General features: G+C 40.6%; 1 long non-coding RNA gene across 1 annotated transcript in view; it reads left to right on the top strand.

Moving 5' to 3' along the window:
- LOC111094843 overlaps positions 1–14943 on the top strand; it is a 155374-nt gene that overhangs the window by 135383 nt on the left and 5048 nt on the right. The window lies entirely within an intron of this gene.

Raw genomic sequence — 14943 nt, 5'->3', positions numbered from 1 at the left:
CTTAGAAAATTATATTATTCTTCTTTCTTCTCCTCCTCCTCCTCCTCCTCCTCCTCCTCCTTCTCCTCCTCCTACTCCTGGGTTAGAATCAACCCATTGTAAGCTTTAATTTTCCCTAGAAAATTATATTCTTCTTCTTCTTCTTCTTCTTCTTCTTCTTCTTCTTCTTCTTCTTCTTCTTCTTCTTCCTCTTCTTCTTCTTCTATTTCTTCTTTCTTCTTCTTCTCCTTCTCCTTCTCCTTCTCCTTCTCCTTCTCCTTCTCCTTCTTCTTCTTCTTCTTCTTCTTCTCTTCTTCTTCTTCTTCTTCTTCTTCTTCTTCTTCTTCTTCTTCTTCTTCTTCTTCTATTATTATTATTATTTCCAGATGCTGGAAATAATCACCATGTTCAACCCCTGGAAGGAATCGGGAGGCAAGTGCTCCTGACTTGCCTTTCCTAAAGGCTGGCATGCATGTCCCATGATTATTGCATGTCCTCATCTTTTCTTGTGATGATGGCTTTTTTTATAATAACGGTCACTCTGGTTACATAAAGTAAAACTTACTATTTTTGTGGTGGGGTCAAGGGACTTTTGATGAAAACACACAGTTATTAGACTGACAACATAACTAGGTTGTAATTCCTCAGGCTGTAATTTTCATCCTGTTCTACTTTGTGGCCAACGCCTTGCCCCAGCTCAGCCCAAGGACCTGCTAGACTGTTTCTGCCCCATGATGTCTTTTTCCAGAATGTTCTATAAACAGATCAAATATTATGCGAGGTGTTGGGACTGGCTTCTTGCACTCGGGTCACACACTTGAGGTCTTTTCCAGAATGTTCTGTGAATGGATCAAATCGTATGCAGGGTATGGGGACTGGCTTCTTGCAGTTGGGGTCACACATCTAAGGTCTTTTCCAGAAGGTTCTATGAATTGATCCCACAGAACCCATGGTGTTGAGACTGGCTTCTTGCACTTAGATGAACACATGTGAGGCTTATTCAGGCTCTTCCACGTGTGAGAACTTAAGTCCTTTTTGATTGTTGAGCTGTGTTCCCTTTTGTACATGGGCTATAGTCTGCTTGCCCATCATCCACTGAAGGACATCTGGGTTGTTTCTATCAGTTTGGTGATTACAAACTAAGACATGATAAACACTCCTCGTAGATAGGTTTGTGAATGAACATAATTTTTGTTTTATTTCCCTTAGGCAAATTCTTAGGAGGAGATTCTGGTCCATATGGTAATTGGACGTTTAGTTTTATGAGAAGTCCACAAACTATTTTCCAGAGTGACTGACTGCACCATTCTGCGTTCCCACCATCCATGCATAAGAATTCCTTGTTACTCCTCATACTCCCTACCCTTACTATTATCAGGGTTTTGGCTATTTTTATTGCTTCTATTTTAGATATTCTCACCAGAAGGTAGTAGCATTTCCCTATAGTTACACTTTTAAATCACGTTTCTGTCATAACTAACGAGGTGGAGTATCTTTTCAAGCAGTTATTGGCTGAGTATTCTCTTTTGTGGAATATCTAAGTTTACACCCAATGTTTTAAGATTGCTTATTTGGTGTTTTGGGTTTTTTGTTTTTGTTTGTTTGTTTGTTTTTTGCTTATAACTGAGTTTTAAAAATAGACATTTTCAAAAGGGGGGGTCACCTAGGTGGCTCAATCAGTGAAGAGTCTGCCTTTGGCTCAGGTCATGATTCAGGGTCCTGGGGTCAAGTCCCATGTTGGGCTCCCTGCTCCATGGGGAATCTGATTCTTTCTCCCTCTGCCTGTCCCCCTGGCTCGTTTTCTCTCGCTCTCTCTCAAATAAATAAAATCTTTTTTAAAAAATAAAAATAGACTTTTTCACCTTAAAATAATTTAAGGTTCACACAGTGTTCATCATATACCTTGTAGAGTCAACATATATCCCTCTTCCAGTGCTCTCCATTATTATTGTTATCTGACTAATTACCTATGGTATGTTTGTCAAAATGGATGTGGGTATATCATGATTGAACTCAGAAGATTTTCAGATGCCATTAGTTTTTCTAATTACCCACCCCCTGCCCCAGTTCTTGAATCCCATCCAGGATATTGCATTGCATTTATTTGTCACATGTCCACATCCCCTCTCTCTCTCTCTGTGGCCATTGATCCATCTCTCCTGCTCTCTTCAAGACCTCCACGACCTTGACTATGGGCCAGGTATCAGTAATCTGTGTCAGCAGGAGAACCAGATGTTATCTTATATGTAATTCCCCATAAAACCAGCACTGAAGGAAGAAAAACAACTTTTAGAAGGAACTGACAGCTATGCACGTTTGTCTCTATAGGACCTGTGCAGTATTCCATGCATACTAGCTGCTCCGAACACCTTGAATGAAGGAATGAATGAGTGAATGAATGAATCTACCAACCAATGAATGATTAGCGTGTTGCCTGAAATATTACAAGTGGATGAAAATTATAGCCAGTAGGACTCACAATGTTGTCTATAATCACTTCATTTAAATATTTTGTGATGTTTCTTCTTTCCTGGTTTTATTTGCAGGATGGGCTCATCTCTGGTGGGTGGAGATCTTCCATTCTCCCATCTTTTCTTGTTGACGTTCCATGTTTTGATGTACAGGAGCTAAAAATTGCATGGAACTCACTGAAGGGTCTCTTAACTTAATTAGGCTAAATGCACCTCTTTCCAGCAAGATTCAACTTCCACCCGCAAGTGGTTTTTTCCTGTGTGTGTGTGTTTTTGCTGTGTCGTCACACGTGGGGGGAACGTGTCTTCCCAAAACCTTGCCTTGCTCTCTCTCCTTTGGCGCCGTCTTCGAGCGTGAGCCCTTTCTGGAATCGACATCCATCATCAAACATCTGTCTGGAAAGAATGCCCACCTATCTTCCCCTTCCCCATTGCATATTAAATGGAAAAGAAATACCTACCGTGCACGTATTGGTTTGGACCAGGAACAGTGAACAAAGTGTGGTTTCAGCACATCTGGTAGGAACGTTAATTATGCATAATTGACTCTCTCCAGGCATCAGCAGCTGCAGGTGTAGTTAAAACAAAGCAAAGCCCTTGAGGGGGTCGCAGGAAGATGCCAGATTTTAAGGAAGACTTGCCATGTCCCTCAGAGCAACCTCAGGCCGGTGTGTCCTCAGCACTCAAATCAACATCGCCACCTGCTGGCCGCCCTGTGGAACTCCGTGCGCCCTGGAGGTGGACCCGGGGACACTTTGCACCTGTTCCTTGGTCATCAGCACACATACATCCGTCACTGTGCCGATTAGCGTGCACGCTGTGCTTTGATGAAGTCTTCCGTACAATTCATGCATTAAAATAGTTATGCTTTGTGAATGTATAAATACATATTTATACATCAATATAAATACAAACTATATATGTACACACATACATAATAGTTGTGCATGCCAAAGGCATCATGCGTGACAACCCAACCTTCCTGGCCAGGATGCATAGAACGCATACCACACCGGCTCTCAGATGTTCCTGTACACTAGAATCAGCAGGAAATCTTTAAAATACCATGTGTTCATTATGGCATTTCAAAGCCATTAAATAAAAGCCTCTGGGGACAGCATGTGGGCCTCTGTATTTTTAAAAATATTTTCTTTTTTAAGATTGTATTTATTTGAGAGAGAGAGCACAAGCCAGAGGAGCAGCACAGGGAAAGGAAGACGCAGACTGAGGGAGTGTGATGTGGGGCTTGATCCCAGGACCTTGAAAACATGGCCTGAGCTGAAGGTAGCGACCCAACCGACTGAGCTACCCAGGTGTCCCAGCCTCTAGAGTTTTAAACACGCCCTGATGCCAGTTAGCAGCTACATTTACAGACCCCACACAATGTATCCCTATTGCATGGTTTCACTGAGAACATGTGAATGTTGGAACTGTGAGTTACATGGTCAGGCGTCATGTCACAATGTTGCCATTGAAAGGAAGGGTGGATACCTCACTGAGGCAGCAACTCCCATAAAAACACTTCTAGTACCTTCCATGAGTGACAGCTGCTTGGTTCGAGGCCAATCCAGGCTCAGGTTGGTTCCTGTTCCCCTCCTCTTAAGGGGGTATTGGCTGCGTGTTCTTGCAGGGATTTGACGATTTAAAGTTCTGCTAATGTCTCTTCCCTGGAAAGTAATTGTGGCAAAGCAAGCCGGCAAAGATGAAAGTTAGCTTGTGTCATTGCATCTTAATTGGGACACTTCAAAGCGCCTCCTTCCTTGACAATAGCCGTACATTAAGACATGAACATCAGGCCATTAATAATTTTCTGCATTATAGCAAATTCTCTAAATAAACCATACTCATTGAACCAACTCCACTTCATTAAAAAAAAACACAAATTGCTCATTGAGCATCACAAGGCACCGTGACTTTCTCCCTGAACACTTGCAGTAGAACAAAGTTCACAGCTAAAAATGAACATAAAATGACCTGATTTTGTTTGTGAAATGTAGAGATTAGAAAAGAAAGGAAAGGGGAAAAAATTAAGCAAAGTATCCAACAGCTACTTACTAGTACAGGAATTGTTAAAAGTCACCTCTCAGACTGCCTCATGTGGATATAAACAAAGGATGGGAAATTAGAGGCATTTTTGCCCGATTCTCCTGGGCCCTGGGGGATCATGAAGAATTCTTATCCTGCTTGATGCCCAGATTTTCCAAACACAAAGCGATACCAATCCGTAGGAATCTGTGAGCAAGTTAAATGGATTAATAAATATGCAACGTGCCTTAAAATCTGTAATGTGTTACACATCAAATGGAACAGTCGGTCCTCTGAATTATTATGTCAGGCCGACAGGAGGATGGGGTTTATTCATGCACAATCTGAAATAAGTGCTTGTCAAGGATATGATACACCCAACAAACAAGGGTAGTAAAATATGAACAAGAAGTAGTTTCCTCCCTTAAAGAATATACTATCTCTTAAATGCATACACCCATTGCAAAAAAAAAAAAAAAAAAAGGTAAATCCAAGACTGTGTCCTGGGCACAGGGTAAGATAGTGTGAGACTGACATGTTACTATAACAAGTTGCAATTCCATTTTTGCGCCTCTGCAAGATTTTATAATATGTGCAATATGTTCATTGATCATTGTTTCCTCTCTGACAAACACTTCTCATTGCAATCCCCTGAAAGCTTCTTTTTTTTTTCCTGAAAGCTTCTGCAAGATTATATAATATGTGCAAGAAGATCATTGATACTGTTTCCTATCTGAGCACTTCTCATCGCAAACTCCTGAAAGCCTCTGCAAGACTTTATAATACGTGTAATAAGTTCATTGATATTATTTCCTACCTGAACACTTGTCATCGCAAACTCCTGAAATTATTTTATAGGTCTACAAATCTGCTTTTTCTCCTGCAGATACCATAGGACTGTATCTGTCCTCTCCTGAGCTCAGACTTTTGCTAACTGCTCACAATCCGCTAGCAGGCTGCATGCGTGTGGTGTAAATCACAGCAAAGCAGATCTCCAAAGTGAAGAGCTTACCTCCGATTTCTGTAGTATTATATATTTCAAGTGTCTCTCTTTATCACCAGACATTGGAGAAAGGGGGAATAGGAGGGGGATGAGAACATTCTCATCCTCAGGGAGCTTTGCCAGGGACAGGGATGCTCTTCGTTTCCCTCCCGGTGGGGCCTGAGTGATGCAGGTATTTCTAGCAAACACCGCACGAAGGTCAGCTTTGCATTGAGGTGTCCCCAAACTCAGTGTCCTAATTTCAAATTGACTAGGGTGGGGGCATTTTGAAAAGTGCGTTTTCCCCACTATTCACGATGCTGGAAATTGATGCATCATCCGTTCATTTATTATTTGGGTCTCTCTCTCGTTCTTCTTTCAGAGGTCTGGCTCTTTGCATTGTGAGGTCTTCAAGTTGCATCATACATCTCGATTTTCTTTTGCTGACCAGGTGTTCAATAAATCTCTGGTAAATAAATGATAAGAGGAAGAAAGAGGGAATAAACGAATAGGAGACTATCTGAGACATTAAATGGAATGAATTTGTTGGAAGTTCCTTAGCTTTTTTTCTCTAGATACATAACCGATTGATGCACAATTCCTGCTTTCAGAGATACTGTTATGGATGGAAGATGAAATTTGACCAATCCTTACCAACGGATATTTAAATTTTTTTTTTTTAAATAAAACAACATTCAGGATCCCTGGGTGGCGCAACGGTTCGGCGCCTGCCTTTGGCCCAGGGCGCGATCCTGGAGACCCGGGATCGAATCCCACGTCAGGCTCCTGGTGCATGGAGCCTGCTTCTCCCTCTGCCTATGTCTCTGCCTCTCTCTCTCTCTGTGTGTGACTATCATAAATAAATAAAAATAAAAAAAATAAAAAAATAAAAAAACAACATTCTTCTTGTCCTCCTTAACCTTGGATATAAAGATTATGCTTTTTCATAAAGGGCTTGAAATACAAGTTATAGCTCGTTTCTACTGGTAGGGGGAAAAGATTTCCAACGCAGCCCCGTTGTACATGCAGACCGATGATAAAGTATCGCTCCGAGGCATCCTTCCCTTTCCCTGGAACAACCTGAAACACAGGACTCTCAAGTCAAAGGGACTTTCGAAAAATATAAAGCTCGGGTCTTGCATTTCCAGCGACTCACAGTTGAGTTATTAAACTCTGGGCAGTGAACTACCATGCGGTAGATTGAAATCATTTACATGAACGTTGCTCAGTCTCTGGTGGAAGGTACGGAACCTCCGTGTGCATCATTATAAAGGCAGCCAGATCCCATCTCCCCTTCACAGAAAACCCGAGGCATGGCCCGTAACCCAAATATGGGTATTGTGAGCACGCACATCAGGAATTGATCTGGAGGTGCTTTAAGCTTCTTAGCTAGCCTCTTTTATCTAATGGAGGGTAGGGAGTGCTGGAAAATAAGAGCTTTTTTCACCGAACAGTTGGCCTTTGAGGACTTTTACTTGGAACGTGGTCTCTGTATTGGTTTTTTGGTTGTAATTAACTTCTAAAAATTTTTATTCAGATTTTTATTGGCTATGTGTAGCATATAACATTATGTAAGTTTAAGGAGTATAGCATGTTAATTTGGCGCAGATATATACATACATATATGGTTGCCATTGTAAGGAAAATGCCGTGCAAGTCCCTTAAAAAAGAAAAAAAATGATTAGATCTACCATATGATCCAGCAGTTCCTCTTCTGAGTCTTATATGTACCCAAAGAAAATGGAAATAGGATAGCAAAGAGAGAGAACCGCTCTTGCGTTTATTGTTCTTTGGGGTTTCTCTATGCTAATATATCAATGTCCTGTATTCGAAAACCACCAAGAAGGCACATGCAGGTGAAAAAGGAGTTTGTTTTAATAATGCAGCAATAATGCAAGCAACGTCAGCTTGCAAGTAGTAAGCTGAAGGCAACCACCCAGATCCTAATGCCCAGAATCTCACGATAAGTTGTGGCAAAAGGACGTTGCTGATATGATGAAATGTCTTGCAATTGGGAAAGTATCCTGGATCATCTCGGTAAAAGCCCAATGTCATCTCAGGGCTCCATATTTGAGGGAGGCAAGCAGGAGTTTGCAAAGACACAGAAGTGAAGGAGAAGGGACAGTGGGCAGAGAGATTGGAAGCTTGGAAGATGGAAGGGCTGTAGCCACCAGCCCGGGGACACCTGGAGCCCCAGAAGCTGGAAGAGGCAGGAAGGACCCTCCCCTGGAGCTTCTGGAGGAAGCTCAGCCCTGCCCCACCTGGAGCTCAGAATTGCCAGATCAATTTCTATTGTTTAATGAATGTAGCAACACAGTAATTTTTAAAAAGCAGCTGCATGAAACTTTTATACGCTGTGGAAAGCTGTTCTGGTCACATCTCAGGTAGGCTGGCAAAATTTCTTGCATTTACTGTTTTTAAAATTTTTATTCATTTAAAAAATGTAAGTACAACAGACACACAGTGTGATAGTAGTTTCAGGTGTAGGATATGAGGATTCGACAAATCCGTAACATTACTAGATTCATTGTTTTGCTCTCTCATTTGTTTTTTTTTTTTTTTTTGGTTTGTTTGTTTGTTTTATGATAGTCACACCGAGAGAGAGAGAGAGAGAGAGAGAGAGAGAGAGAGAGGCAGACACACAGGCAGAGGGAGAAGCAGGCTCCATGCACCGGGAGCCCGACGTGGGATTTGATCCCGGTTCTCCAGGATCGCGCCCTGGTCCAAAGGCAGGCGCTAAACCACTGCGCCACCCAGGGATCCCTGCTCTCTCATTTGTGATAAAATGCACACAACATCACATTGACCATTCTAGCCATTTTTATGTATATATATATATATACACACTGTTCTACTGGGTATGTTTCCAAGGTCCATCCATGCCATGTCACACCCACTAGGATGGTTCTACTCAGGAGGGAAGGAAGGAAGGAAGGAAGGAAGGAAGGAAGGAAGGAAGGAAGGAAGGAAGGAAGGACAAAGGGAGAAACAAATGTAGGCAAGGATATGAGAGATTGGAAATTGTCTCCTTCCTGATGGGAATGTAAATGGCATAGCCATTGTTGGAAAACAATCTCACCATTCCTTATCAAAAAGAAAGAAAATTGCCAGTAAATTTCCCCCACCTTCTTACTAATTTCTCCTGGGGACACTTCTCAACAAATCTCGGTACCAAGAACCTTTCCTTCTGGATAAGCTTGTAGGGAACTCAATCAGGTGAAATGACAATGCATCTATTGAGTCCTGCAGAAAAATCCCCTGGCTCGTCACCAGCAATTTCCAGTGAAATGGGTAGCTACGCACTTCTAATCACATGGAGGTTTCAAAGATGAAAACAAAATAATAGGCCATTTTTGGTTCCTGTCATGTAGACTTCTCAAAAGCAAGTTACGTTAGGTCACTGTCAAGTGGGGAAATTCTCACCAGAACATCACAATTATGAAGCATGCAGTTTACCTCACTGGTGTAGCTAAGTCCGCCTTCATTTCGCCATTTTCTCTTTTTTTAAAAAAGATTTTATTTAATTATTTGAGATAGAGCGAGCGCGCTGAGCAGAGCGAGAGGGAGAAGCAGACTCCCCAATGACCAGGGAACCCGATGCTGGACTTGATCCCAGGACCCGGATATTATGACCTGATCTGAAGGCAGACGCGTAACTAGCTGAACCACCCCCCTGCACCCCTGATTTTTCAATTTTCTTGATAAAACATTTCTGCTGACGTGCTGCACTTTGTCTTCCTGGTATGAATGAGCATCCTTCTAAATGGGCACCTGTTTGCCACCAGTTCTTTTTAAAGCTCTTCTTACACATCTCATAACATGGAATGCTTTGGGGGGAAAAATAAGAAACAGTATTAAATGAGCAGAACACACAGTTGCAAGTCCCATATGATCCCAAATGTTTCCATGATTTCCCTCCATACATAGAAGGTGTAAAGACTCCATCGCAACATTATTTGAGTGTGGTAGGTTCATGGTTGTTTTGTTTCTTCTTGAAAATCTGCTCTCTCCTTTAGATATCCAGATTAAGAACACCAATGGTTGGCTTTGGATCTAAGCTCCCTGTGGGTGAGGAATACTCCTGTTTCCTGGAAAAGCTAATCCAGGAAGACTGCATTATTTGTATCTTCATCAGAGTCCCGTCTGTGTCACAAGTCTTCATCAACATACCCGGGCTTCTTCCGACGTTGGCACCGCATTGGAAAGCAGACACAGTTATTGGCAGAGAAGGATGCTGGAATTGGAAGGTACCTGGGAGTATTAACCCTGGGGAAATTTTGGTAATAACCAGACATTCTTCCTAACATGGAGCAAAGAAGAAAAATCTGAAACAAAAACTGCCCTCAATTGCGTAAAGGAATGTACCATGGATGAGCCCTCAGATACCCCGAGTGATGGCTCTCGAGAGAACACACGGGTGTAACGAGAGGTTGTGGCTTTTTGTCAAGTTTGGAGGAGTCATCTGTGTGCCTGGAAATTCAGTTCAAAAATGTGGAAATGCGCACCAAGGTAGTTTTAAAAACAGACTGCCTTTAATTAATGCTCTTGAGATGAATGTGCCTTTCTTTGCACTAATTCCCTCATCGTAAAATTGGACGGTAGCGACCTGTCTTTTAGATTCAAGACGCCACTTTCTGTTTATGCGAATAAACAGGCACAAATCAAGGACAGACGAAATCCGGGACTGCAAAGGGGTAGGAGGGCTGGGAAAGATTTCCCGTGCCTTTGAGATGTTCTGGGACTCCTTGGGAATGTGCCCGTCCCAGAGCTCACTAGCAACATCATTAACCGAACCACTAATTAAAGCTAGGAGAATCAGGCTCCTATTACGAGATCAGCATTTTTCAAAGAAGCCTTCCAGCTGGTTTAAACAGAAATGGATTCATTAATGGGAAGCCCTTAATTAATTAGAATTTGTAAGAGCTTTAGAGATTGATATGGATATTTCAGAACCAGACATGACATGGGCAAGAGAAACATCCAAGCAGACCCCAACGCTGTCCCCATGAAAACCCCATCGCAAGAGACGGAAGGCAGGACTGGAATATATATGTAGATATCCATATATATCATATGATACTGATGATCTGATATGTGCATATAGCGATGGATTAGAAACAAGCCATTTCAGCATATGGGTATTCCAATCCATATGATGAAATGATACCATATAATTACATCATGTATGCATCATATCCCATCACATATGTCATATATGTCCTATCATTACACCATATATCATATATGCCGTATCATTACCTTGTATATCATAAGTCTCATAGTATCATGTGCCACGTGATACATGGATCATATATTATCATATATATCATATGCCATGTGTCATGCCATCGTCACATATGCCATACCCTCACATTGTATATCATACGTCTCCTATCATGTATCATACATCATGTCATACATCATATATTGTATCATGTATCACACATATCACATGCCATATGTCATATCATCACATCATATCATGTGTCATGTCATATATATCACAGCATGTCATACAATAATCACATCATATCATGTGTCATATGATGTATTTCACAGAGCATGTCATACCATACACCCAACATATCATCACAGCATATCACGTCATACATCACATATGTCAATATTTCATATTACACCATACATCTGTCATATCATCACATCATATTTGTCATCAACACATATCATATCATATATATATATATACATATCATCATCATATGGATTGGAAATTCAGTTCACGAATTATGGAAACGTGCTCCAAATTAGGTTTCAAAAGCAGACTGCCTTTCATTAATCCCCTTGAGATAGATAACATCATGTGATATATATATATATAATATGTCATATCATCATATCCGGTATCACCAGATATGTCCCCTCTCACGTTCTAGGTAAGTACAAGGGCTGAGTTCCCTGGTCCATCCTTCACGTGTCTACCTTGTGCAGCTGTCTGGCATAAGTTATCCCCACCCAGGACCCAAACCCCAGTGACGATTGTGCCAATCCTGGCACGCAGCCTAACTCCGAGGACCAGGGTGGTGTTGAAAGATGCAGTATTTCATAAAACAGTTGCTATTGGCAAATCCAACTATGCATCAATGAAAAAAAAAAACAGCAAAACAAAGTTAATGTCACATGAATCCTTTAAATATTAATAGTGTATATTTATTCCAGCTCTTCTGTGAGGGGAATATATGGAATCCTGTTAATAAGCAGTAAATGTTCGTGGAGGTGTGTAATGATTCCTACAGGCGCATTGTGAAATAACACTGAAGATTATAGCCTTGTGTATTTTTAAAGGATGAGCGTGCTGATACGAGCCATAATATCAAATAGCATTTGCCCGTCAAAATTCTACTCACATGTAATTTAAAATGGGAAGATAATTTCCACTGAGGGGGAAAAAAATCAATAAAGGAATCTTCAGCGATTTGAAAAGATTAAGAGTTTATCAAAAGTACAACAGTGGCTGCATTTTAAAAAATAAAGGGCTTGTGAATCCCAACAAGGAGGGTTGACTGGCAAGAATGAACAATTCTTGGGAGAAACAATCTTTTGTACTGATAAAAATCAGACTCCATTACAAGGAATGTTACAAATATATGCAATAGACTTAAAATAATTATTACAAGTCTAGGCTCAAAATATTCATGAATTCTTTCAATGCAACAAATACTAACCAGATGCTCACTGCCATTGCAGTAAGAATGGGTGAGAATGGGTGTAAGAATGGGTGTATCTGTGAACCGCATGGGTTGTGAAGAAAATCATGGCCGAGCGGCAAGATCTTCCACGGTGGTGGAGAATTTTAAAGATTGTTGCAGTTTACTTTGGCTTTTTTAGCGAGGTTTTTACAGAGGACTGTGAAGTTCATCAGTTAGCCGACCAAATGACATTAATTGATCTTTCATTATGCCCTATCAATCTCTGAGACTGTTGAATAAGGACTGCACTTGGTCAGCAAAGATTTCCTACAGGTGGGGAGTCAGTCTTGAAGGGATTTGTCAACCCAATGATGCAGGTTTCTCTTGGGTTCCATTACTTGATTCCTCCTTCCATTCTGTTGGTCCATGATTGCAACAAGAGTGATTGTGAGTGGCTCGGATTGTCGTCCCTGAAATCCAAGATTGGATGTTTCCATCTGGAGAGAAGATGACTAGGCAAGTTGCTCCTCCCAGGAAGTAAGAGGACACATTCCCTTCTGGTGGCTGCAGGGAGTGAGGGATGAAGACCAAAATAACACCTCTCCTGAGCTGCACCTGGCCATGTCTGGGATGTTCATCCTTCCTCCTCTGGATGGAGCCTGCATGCATAAAGGGGGACTGCCATCATCGAAACAAGATGGCGCTGACGTTTATTGGCGTTTGTGGTTCAAGACAGCTCACAAAAACGGGACATGTATCTACCAGGTATTGGACATTGGTCATTCTGGAATTACCGTAAAGAGGAAAAAAAAAATCTGAGCTCTGTTTGTTCTTGACATGTTGCATCTCCCATAGAAATACAAGCTTTCACATTAAGCACTTGACATCAGTCAATGCTTTGGGAGATACTTGGAGCTTCCACTTAATAGTTTGAATATTCTGAAAAATAAGCAAGAAGCGATCTTACTATTCAACAAAGTGATAAAGACTTCATGGCTTCTTAATATAGAGGCATGTGACAGTAGTTAGAAATAAATAACACGCATTCACCCACACAGATGTACCCATACACATGCATGATAGATAAACATGGGTCTCAACAAGAATATACCTTGAAAACGATGTTCAGAGAAAAAAGTTACTTACATAATCCTATGTTTGGGCTGACACTTCTTGTGGAAAATCTTTAAAAATACATGGATATAAATATACATATACATGCATATTTATAAATCATAGAAAATAGTATATAATTAGATGTGTATATAAGGTTTGAGTTTAAATATTATTGTAGAGGGGCACCTGGGTGGCTCAGTTGGTGAAGTGTCTGCCTTTGGCTCAGATCATGATCTCAGGGTCTGGGATCGATTCCCTGCATTGGGCTTCTCATTCAGTGAGGAGTCTGCTTCTCCCTTTCCCTCCGCCTCTTCCCCCTGCTTGTGCTCATTCTCCCTCTCTCTCAAATAAATAAATAAATAAATAATAATTAATTAATTAAATCTTTAAATAAAAGCATAAATATTATTGTAGAATAATTTAGAATTGGAAATGAGTATGTTTTCCAATGCCCAGAAGATTCAGATACATGTCCCATATCTGAGAAGAAGAAACAGGGGACCAGATACCTGAGCTCCATCCATGTGATCAACATAACTGATAGAAAAAAATATACCTTTTCAGGGCACATGTGTGGCTCACTAGTGTCCAGCTCTTGATCTCAGTTCAGATCTTTACCTCAAGTTGTGGATTCGGGCTTAGGGTTAGTGTGAAGCCTGCTTAAAAAATATATACATATACACATATTTTAAAATATTATTATAAAAATATATATACACATCTTTCTTTAAAAATATATATGTGTAGATACACATATATCTATACCTTTCTTGCATAAAGCCAGGAGGAATTTATATACCTTTCTTGCAAAAAGCCAATGAGAATTCAGGGTTTGTTGTATAAATACAAGTTGCTCTTCACTCCAGCTAATGCAGTGCTTTTTTCTGTATGTTTCAAAAATGCACTAATGTAGTAACATCTGGGTCCTTCTGTACTTATTTCATTAACATTAAGTAAATTCCCCCAAATTAAGCTACCACTAAATTCTACGTTAAAAGCGTAAATCTATTCTAAAGCAAAATATACGTGTTTTTTTTTTCTTTCTGAATTATTTGGGCGGATAATTGTGTTCTGCCGATAACCACATGGCCTATGGGCATGCCTAAATCAGTATTAATTCTTGAAACCTCAACTCTGTTTGCAGTGTTGGGCATGCCTTTGTTGATTCACCATTGTAAACAGGCTACACATCTTAATTGGGGAAAACAAGGTTCAATATATCTGGGGACTCTTTGCTAAATCTTGAAGAATGGATTTAGAAACAAAAATCAAGAATTTCTGTAGGCCCAGCTTTTGGATCTCCAATACCCGGGTCAATGAATTTATCCAATGAGGTTGCATTTTGTTTAGTCTCCCGTAAATCTTCCGACGGTGTAACACCGCCCTCTGAATTAGAAGCCAATTTTGGGGTGAGGAAATAGATTAAGTTAACATTCCTACTCAACTAAACACCCATTGATTAGAGAATCAACAAACCATATTTAAAATGCAAAGGCCACATATATTCACAAGCCCAGGTTATTTTTTTTAAGCAAAGGAACGCGGCACGTCAAGAGATTTAATGGGGCAGCTTTCTTCTAAACCCTATTTCTCTCTTGCCTTATTTTAATGAAGAAATAAGTTCTGTCCTTGCAGCTTGAGGTTCTGATGAATATTCTTCAACAATTAACCGTGAGGGATTTCATAACTTGAGAATTCTCTGAAGAGTACTTGAAATTACATA

Source organism: Canis lupus, chromosome X, assembly GCF_011100685.1.
Source record: "Canis lupus familiaris isolate Mischka breed German Shepherd chromosome X, alternate assembly UU_Cfam_GSD_1.0, whole genome shotgun sequence".
Classification (NCBI taxonomy): Eukaryota; Metazoa; Chordata; class Mammalia; order Carnivora; family Canidae; genus Canis; species Canis lupus.
This window is presented reverse-complemented; position numbering and strand designations above follow the sequence as displayed.